This window comes from Portunus trituberculatus, chromosome 26 (genome assembly GCF_017591435.1).
Source record: "Portunus trituberculatus isolate SZX2019 chromosome 26, ASM1759143v1, whole genome shotgun sequence".
Lineage (NCBI taxonomy): Eukaryota > Metazoa > Arthropoda > Malacostraca > Decapoda > Portunidae > Portunus > Portunus trituberculatus.
Window position 1 is genome coordinate 991238 of NC_059280.1, and position 10000 is coordinate 1001237.

At 35.1% G+C, this 10000-nt stretch overlaps 1 long non-coding RNA gene and 1 pseudogene across 1 annotated transcript; one reads left to right on the forward strand and one right to left on the reverse strand.

The window, feature by feature from the left end:
- The first annotated feature begins 743 nt into the window (after window positions 1-743).
- Window positions 744-3225, forward strand: LOC123509124. The gene is made up of 2 exons (XR_006676136.1): window positions 744-1930; window positions 1968-3225. It is a non-coding gene; the product is annotated as an uncharacterized LOC123509124 (long non-coding RNA).
- Window positions 3226-7428: 4203 nt separating this feature from the next.
- Window positions 7429-10000, reverse strand: part of LOC123509125 — a 15279-nt pseudogene continuing 12707 nt past the window's right edge.

Sequence of the window (10000 nt, forward strand, 5' to 3'; positions counted from 1 at the left end):
TGAAGGGGTTAAAATAGTGAAGACTGTGGCCATTAATCTTCTGCCCTCCATACACCCTTCCTAATGTCAATAAAATGGTCTAATGGTACACAAATCTCAAGGTAAAAATGTGTCCCAGTACTGAAGGGGTTAAAATAGTGAAGACTGTGGCCATTAATCTTCTGCCTGCCATACACCCTTCCTAATGTCAATAAAATGGTCTAATGGTACACAAATCTCAAGGTAAAAATGTGTCCCAGTACTGAAGGGGTTAAAATAGTGAAGACTGTGGCCATTAATCTTGTGCCCTCCATACACCCTTCCTAATGTCAATAAAATGGTCTAATGGTACACAAATCTCAAGGTAAAAATGTGTCCCAGTACTGAAGGGGTTAAAATAGTGAAGACTGTGGCCATTAATCTTCTGCCCTCCATACACCCTTCCTAATGTCAATAAAATGGTCTAATGGTACACAAATCTCAAGGTAAAAATGTGTCCCAGTACTGAAGGGGTTAAAATAGTGAAGACTGTGGCCATTAATCTTCTGCCCTCCATACACCCTTCCTAATGTCAATAAAATGGTCTAATGGTACACAAATCTCAAGGTAAAAATGTGTCCCAGTACTGAAGGGGTTAAAATAGTGAAGACTGTGGCCATTAATCTTGTGCCCTCCATACACCCTTCCTAATGTCAATAAAATGGTCTAATGGTACACAAATCTCAAGGTAAAAATGTGTCCCAGTACTGAAGGGGTTAAAATAGTGAAGACTGTGGCCATTAATCTTCTGCCCTCCATACACCCTTCCTAATGTCAATAAAATGGTCTAATGGTACACAAATCTCAAGGTAAAAATGTGTCCCAGTACTGAAGGGGTTAATTAATTCTGGAAGGGTGTTCAATATCCGAATTATTACAGATCTAAAACTTATTATCTCACGAAACAATGTCATTTTAACCCCTTCAGTACTGGGACGCATTTTTACCTTGAGTTTTTAGTGCAATTAGATCATTTTATTGACATTCAGAAGAGTCTTATGGAAGGTTCTTGAGATCCAGGGATTTTGAAGTCCGAGTGTCAATTGTTCAAGGTAAAGAGCGTTTGAAGTCCAGGCGTGAATTTTTGAGATCCAGAGTTTTTGAAATCCATTAAGTGAATTTTTGAGATCTAAAGATTTTGAATATTTGAAGACTGGGAGTGAATTATTAAGATCTAGAATATTTGAAGACCAAGAGTGAATTATTAAGGTTTTGAATATTTGAAGACCAAGAGTGAATTATTAAGATCTAGGATATTTGAAGACCAAGAGTGAATTATTAAGATCTAGGATATTTGAAGACCAGGAGTGAATTATTAAGATCTAGGATATTTGAAGACCGAGAGTGAATTATTGAGATCTAGGATATTTGAAGACCGAGAGTGAATTATTAAGGTTTTGAATATTTGAAGACCAAGAGTGAATTATTAAGGTCTAGGATATTTGAAGACCAGGAGTGAATTATTAAGATCTAGGATATTTGAAGACCGAGAGTGAATTATTGAGATCTAGGATATTTGAAGACCGAGAGTGAATTATTAAGGTTTTGAATATTTGAAGACCAAGAGTGAATTATTAAGGTCTAGGATATTTGAAGACCAGGAGTGAATTATTAAGATCTAGGATATTTGAAGACCGAGAGTGAATTATTGAGATCTAGGATATTTGAAGACCGAGAGTGAATTATTAAGGTTTTGAATATTTGAAGACCAAGAGTGAATTATTAAGGTCTAGGATATTTGAAGACCAGGAGTGAATTATTAAGGTTTTGAATATTTGAAGACCAAGAGTGAATTATTAAGATTTGGAATATTTGAAGACCGAGAGTGAATTATTGAGATTTGGAATATTTGAAGACCGAGAGTGAATTTTTGAGATTTTGAATATTTGAAGACCAAGAGTGAATTATTAAGGTCTAGGATATTTGAAGACCAGGAGTGAATTTTTGAGATTTTGAATATTTGAAGACCAAGAGTGAATTATTAAGGTTTGGAATATTTGAAGACCAAGAGTGAATTATTAAGGTCTAGGATATTTGAAGACCAGGAGTGAATTTTTGAGATTTTGAATATTTGAAGACCAAGAGTGAATTATTAAGGTCTAGGATATTTGAAGACCAGAAGTGAATTTTTGAGATTTTGAATATTTGAAGACCAAGAGTGAATTTTTGAGATTTTGAATATTTGAAGACCAAGAGTGAATTTTTGAGATTGGAATATTTGAAGACCAAGAGTGAATTATTAAGATTTGGAATATTTGAAGACCAAGAGTGAATTATTGAGATTTTGAATATTTGAAGACCGAGAGTGAATTATTAAGGTCTGGAATATTTGAAGACCGAGAGTAAATTATTGAGATCCAGAGTGTTTGAAGTCCGAGAGTCCACTGTATTAGTATTACCCGTATTATTAACAACTTCCTTTTATAATTTATTGAAAAATATGCCAAATAAATTAGTGATAACACAAACAAATATATTTAAACACACAAAACTTACGTAAAAAAGACAAGTGTTTTTTTTTTTTTTTTTTTTTTTTTTTTTTTGTAATTTCCTCAAAGAATTACATCGAAAACCAAAAATAATAGGATTGATAATTCGTGATACAAAATTACATATATATATATAAGAGAATGTTAATACAGATTACATAAACAGTTGTATGTAGGAGTGAATATGTCTTATCTAATGAGATGTATTGTAAAAAAGATTGGATTTTTTTTAACAGTTCTTAAATAGATTAGATTTTTAATTGTGGTGATAATATTGATAAGGAAAAGAAGATGAAGAAGAAGAAAATATTGATAACAAGAATAAGAAAAACAAGAAAAATATGTTTAATTTTTCGTTTTAGTGCAAAATTTTAGAAAGTTGGAAAAATGTGAAAAAAAATGTTGAAATTATGATTTTTTTTGAACAGTTGATAAGAAATAGATTAGATTTTTAATAGTAGTGATAATATTGATAAGAAAAAGAAGAGGAAGGAAAATATGATGAAGAAGAAGAAGAATGAGAAATATTGATAATGAGATGTATTGTAAAAAAGATTGGATTTTTTTAACAGTTCTTAAATAGATTAGATTTTTAATTGTGGTGATAATATTGATAAGGAAAAGAAGAAGAAGAAGAAGAAGAAGGAGAAAATATTGATAACAAGAATAAGAAAAACAAGAAAAATATGTTTAATTTTTCGTTTTAGTGGAAAATTTTAGAAAAGTTGGAAAAATGTGAAAAAAATGTTGAAATTAATTGTTTTTTTATTTTTTATTTTTTTTAGATAAAGAAAAATGTGAGTAATGATTTTTTTTTTAATGTTATGAAAAAAATGGAAAATTTCTGGTAAACTTGAAAAATAATGAGAAAAATGGAAAAAAATGTCAGTTTTGTTTGAAATTATGAGGAAAAAACACTGAAAATTTTATTGATCTTTGAAAATTTGTTTGAAATAACTAAAAAAAAAAAATAATAATAAATCTCGGTAAATAAAAAATAATGAAAAATTTTGAAACGTGATCCAAAAATTTAAAAACGATAAATTTTGAAATGTGACAAAATAAAAATTAAAAAAAACTAAGAAAACGAAAAATATTGAAAAAAAACGAAGGATTTTAATTTCTATTTTTATTTTGCTTAAAAAAAATCGGAAAAAAAAATAATGAAGAATTTTTAAGACGATCCAAAAAAAAAAAAATTAAAATTAAATGAATAGGAAAAAAATAAATGGAAATATAAATAAAAAAAAATCTTGAAAAACTAAGAAAATAATGAAAAATTTTTGAAACGTCAGAAAATAAAGGAAAAAAAACAAAAATGACGAAATTTTTTGAAATGTGACCAAAAATGAAAAAAAAAGATTAAAGAAAACGAACAATTTTGGAAACGTGACGTGAAATAAAGAAAAAGAAAAAGATACAAATAAACTAATGAACAATTTTGAAACGTGGTCCAAAAATGAAGAAAAAATGAAAGAAAACGAAAAATTTTGAAACGTGAATAAAAAAATGAAAGAAAACGGAAAATTTTGAAACGTGAATAAAGAAATAAAGAAAAAAATGAAAGAAAACGAAAAATTTTGAAACGTGAATAAAAAAAAATGAAAGAAAACGGAAATTTTTTGAAACGTGACAAAATAAGAAAACGAAAAGAAAAAATGAAAGAAAACGAAGAATTTTGAAACAAACAAAAACAAGAAAACAACAACAACAACAAAAACAACAACAAAATTATTGAATTGTTTGTCTGTTTGTTTGTTTGTTTGTTTGTCTTGTTTATGTTGTGCTGGTGCTGGTCGTGTGAGTAGGGGGTGGTGGGGGTGGAGGGAGGAAAGTGTGGGGGCAGGCAGGAGGGGAGGGGGTAGTAAACAAATATGGCGGCTGTTTGCTTTATTTATTTGTTTGTTTTTTTTCTCTTTCGTTGATTAAAGAAAGAAAAAAAAAAAGAAAGCTTAATTGTTATTGTTTACAGACACACGTACATACAGACACACACACACACACACACACACTCTCTCTCTCTCTCTCTCTCTCTCTCTCTCTCTCTCTCAAATGGAATCTCGTCTTTTTAAGCTTGTTTTGTTTGTTTACCTTGTTTGTTTGTTTGTTTTTTGATTTAAAGTCCAAGAAATCTCGTTTTTTTTTTATATTTATTTATTTATTTATTTGTTTACTTGTTTGTTCCTGTTTGTTTGTTTGTTTGTTTGTTTGACCTCGTGACCTGACCTTGAAATCTCTATTATTATTTTTTTCTTTTTCTCTCTCTCTCTCTCTCTCTCTCTCTCTCTCTCTCTCTCTCTCTCTCTCTCTCTCTCTCTCTCTCTCTCTCTCTCTCTCTTCTTCTTCTTCTTCTTCTTCTTCTTCTTCTTCTTCTTCTTCTTCTTTCTACCACCACCACCACCACAACAACAACAACAACAACAACACCACAAACAAACACAAACAAACACACAAACAAACAAGATGGCGGCTGATCTTGTTTTGTTTGTTTGCTTGTTTGTTCACGGAAGGAAAGAAGGAAAATGAATTAATTGAATATTTTGATTGTTTATTGTTTAAATGGAGGAGGAGGAGGAGGAGGAGGAGGAGGAAGAAGAAGAGGAGGAGGAGGAGGAGGAGGAGGAGGAGGAGGAGGAGGAAGAAGAGGAGGAGGAGGAGGAGGAGGAAGATTAAGTTAAGAATGAATGATAGGATAAGAAAGAGGAGGAGGAGGAGGAGGAGGAGGAGGAGGAGGAAGAGGAGGAGGAGGAGGAGGAGGAGGACATCTCTCAAATAATATAATGATAAACCCACTGTGTAAAGGTGTAAATAAAATATATATTTGAAACAAAAAAAAAAAAAAACACTTTAATTTTATCCCCAGAGACAGACAGAGAGACAGACAGACAGACATACGTACATACAGACATACAGACAGACAGAGAGGGACTATATATGAAAAAAGACTCAGAAAAATATACCGCATTTAAATATTTATTCTTTAAGCTTCTTTGCACAACAGATAAAATAATATAGAGTGTTTATAATACAAGAATATCATCAGCTGTCATGGCGGAGGAAAATACTGGATTCCTATTGGCTGGCTCAGAACGACGCCGACCAATCACGTGCCGAGTTGCTTTCCTGTCGTGTACAGTTCCCAATGCATCTTTTAAATGTTTTTTTTTATTATTTGTGTATTTTTGTATTATTTTTTTGTGTGTATACATATTTGACATCTACACACGCATACGTACATACATGCATACATACACACTGCCATACGATTATTTTTTTTTATTTATTTTTGTATTTTGGTGTACGATAATATATACAAACATGTACGACAGTTATACATCAAGTCATCTCGTATAATAATCTACCTTATAAGCTTTTTTTCATTTTATTTTAGTATATAAATTTGTGTACCTCAATTTTTTTTAACCATTTTTACCAAGAAAGTTACCGAAAAGAAAGTGTTTTGTATAATAGAGAGATAATTAATACCAGTCTTTTAAATTCAGAAAATATCCAAGATGGCGCCTGACTGACACCGTTCCTTTAAGACTCTTCACACTGAGGCTAATAAATATTTACACAGAATAAACAAACACAATATTCAAGTCTATATATTAGTATTATGTATATTTCTTTAAACTTTATATTTAAATCTATTAGTGGGTCCAGCCACGATAGATAGAGGGAGATAGAGATAGAGAGGGAAAGGCTAAAGGAACGAAAGGAAGGAAGGCCCGCCATCTTGTGACTATAAAAGGTTCTAGAAGGTTCGAGAAGGTTCTAGAAGGTTCACAACACACCGAGGGAATATTTGTGCGACGCGAGCATCAGTCTCTTACAATTTCCTGGATTCAAATATGGCGCGCATCTTCACTTTCATTTCTGCGCAGTCGTTCCTTTCAAAATTAGCAAATTATATTATTTTACTCGTTTTTCTGAATATTTAATGCAAAAAAAGTGAGTAGAAATTAAAGTTATTGTGTTTTGTAATGGAGAATTAATATTTTTTGCTTTTAGTAAATGAAAATATGAAGAAATTAAAAGAAATTAGAAAAAATATGAAAAAAAATATATTTCTTTATAAAAAAACAGACAAAATAACTTTAAAAAAATATTAAAATGAAATAAATCAAATACTTTTACACTTTAAACCACAAAAACGAAAAAAACAAAGAAAATAAAAAAAAGTAAATAAAACCTTCAATAAAATGTAACCCCGTTGAAATCTCAGAATACTCAACATCCTTCCGGAGAACCCATTACCCTATCAGTGCCCCTCAAGACACAGACGGGGGAGGTTATGCATTCAAGTCGCTCCTGGCTTTTACACGTGGTCCAGGCTGCAGGGCACGGAGCAACACCGCCACGTGTGTGTTGTAGTGGCCGCCATGACACTTGTGGGTATGTTTTTTGGGGCCAATTCATTAATTTCATTCGTATACCTGTTTGATTGTCTTCTTTCGTAACGCACGCACGCACTCAAACGCACACACACACACACTCACTCAAAACACACCCAAACGCACTCAAATTCACAAACGCATTAAAAAAAACGCTTAAACACACCCAAACACACTCAAAACACACCCAAAACACATACAAACACCCTACAACACATCCTTTCACCTCCATACATCCACACACCCAAATATACCCAAAACACACCAAAACATCCATAAACACACCCAAAACACACTTTTCTCCCTCAAAACACACACAAAACACACATTTTTACCCACATACACCCACACACACACCCATACCACACCCACACACCCAAATATACCCAAAACACACCCAAACATCACCCAAAACACACTTTTCTCCCTCAAAACACACCCAAAACACACATTTTTATCCAACATACACCCACATACACACCCACACCACACCCACACACCCAAATATACTCAAAACACACCAAAACATCCATAAACACACCCAAACACACCAAAAAACACACTTTTCTACCTCAAAACACACCCAAAACACACATTTTTACCTCCACACACCCACATACACCCACATACACGCCCATACTACACCCACAAGTGGCATTTCTTTTCGGGGTTCATGGGGGAGCCCACGGGACACCCCCACGTGTTAGCAAAGAAATCTGAATTCTGAGCCACAACATTAGCGCGATAGATACCTGGGGAATGCATATCCTTGCTGTATTTCTCGTAACCCTCCTTGCTCACCACCTCACACCAGATCTGAAGGAGAGTGGGAGAGTGAGAGTAAGTGTTTTGGTGTGTTTTGGGGTGTTTTTGGTGTGTTTTGGTGTGTTTTTGGTGTGTTTTGAGTGTTTTGGGTGTGTTTTGCGTGTGTTGGTGTGTTTTAGTGTGTTTTTTGGTGTTTTTGGTGTGTTATGGTGTTTTTGGTGTGTTTTGGTGTGTTTTTGGTGTGTTTTGGTGTGTGTTTTGGTGTTTTGGTGTGTTTTGGTGTGTTTTTTAGTGTGTTTTTGGTGTGTTTTGGTGTGTTCTGGGGTGTTTTGGTGTGTGTTGGGGTGTTTTGGTGTGTGTTGGTGTGTTTTGGGTGTGTTTTTGGTGTGTTTTGGTGTGTTTTAGTGTGTTTGGGAAGAATGAAGTGTGTTTATGGGGAGAGGGGTCAGTAAAAGTGAGAGAGAGAGAGAGAGAGAGAGAGAGAGAGGCTTATACAGTCAGATTAACATGTTTGCCATCCAGCTCACTGATTCTCTTTCTCTCTCTCTCTCTCTCTCTCTCTGGACAACAATAATGGAAAGAAAAATAGTAATGTTATCAGTGTATCTCTCGTTTCCATCCCTCAAGTTTAACCTCCTCTCACTCCTCTCCCTCAGCTCTCACCCCTCACCCCTTTGGCACATACCTGCACACACTCTTCCTCTATCACCCCATGTTACTCTCACCCCTCTCCCTCTCACATGCCCTAAGATAATTAAGAAAAACTAAGGTGATATAAAAAAATTAACGCTTTCTCCCTATTTTTGTCAACTAACTTTAGCCACCTCTCACTACTCTCCCTCTGTTCTCATCCCTCACCCCTTCGGCACACACCTGCACGCACTCTCCCTCTATCACCCCATGCTACACTCACCCCTCTCCCTCTCACCTGTCCTAAGATAATTAAGAAAAATTAAGATGACATATATAATGATCCCTATCTTTCTCCTCAGCTTTGTCAAGTTTAACCTCCTCTCATCCCTCTCCCTCTGCTCTCACCCCTCACCCCTTTGGCACACACCTGCACACACTCTCCCTCTATCACCCCATGTTACTGTCACCCCTCTCCCTCTCACCTGCCCTAAGATAATTAAGAAAAACTAAGGTGATATAAAAAATTAACGCTTTCTCCCTATTTTTGTCAACTAACTTTAGCCACCTCTCACTACTCTCCCTCTGCTCTCACCCCTCACCCCTTTGGCACACACCTGCACGCACTCTCCCTCTATCACCCCATGCCACACTCACCCCTCTCCCTCTCACCTGCGCGAAGGTAATGAAGAAAATCTGAGGTATGGTGTAGTTGAGACCAGGTAGGTGAGGTTCGCGCCATTCTTTTCCCGCCACCTCGTGTAAGCCAGCCAGGCATTTAGGACCCCAGCGTTGTCACAGATGTTGTCTCCCAGTGTCTCATTGCCGTCAACCTGGGAGAGAGGGAGAGTGGGAGAGAGAGAGAGAGAGAGAGAGAGGGAGAGTTTTGGTTAAGTTTTTTTTTTTTTTGCGTGTGTGTGTGTTTTAGAGGTTTAATGAGTCAAAACACACTTTTTCCACTCAAAACGCACTCAAAACACTCATTTCTCACTCAAAACACGCTCAAAACACACTAAACACACTCAAAACACACTCAAAACACTCATGTCTTACTCAAAACACACTTAAAACACACTAAACACACTCAAAACTCATTTCTCATTCAAAACATCCTCAAAACACACTAAACACACTAAATATAGTAAAAAAAAATCACTCAAAACTACTACTACTACTACTACTACTACTACTACTACCACCACCACCACCACAATCATCATACTACTACTACTACTACTACTACTACTACTACTACTACTACTATCATCATCATATTACTACTACTACTACTACTACTACTACTACTACTACTACTAGTACTACAATCATCATCATATTACTACTACTACTACTACTACTACTACTACTACTACTACTACTACTACTACTACCCATTGTCGTAGGTAAGTATGTAACAAGCCGTAGTGTGGTTGACACCTTTCCAATGGCAGCGTCACCTACAATAGTTAGCGGGCGCGTCTCCAGCAGTGAGGAGCCGCCAGGATTGCCATTACTCTATGCATACTTGTATATCATTACTGTCACTAGTAATACAAGTACAGGACAAGTTGTACTGCCTGTCTGTGTGTCAATACCACTCCCTTCAAGTAATGAGCTTGTTCATTTGGCGACTTTGGCTACGCGAAGACAGACAGCGGCGCCACGGTGCTACCCTCCCTCACACTCCCAGCGGCCCCACAG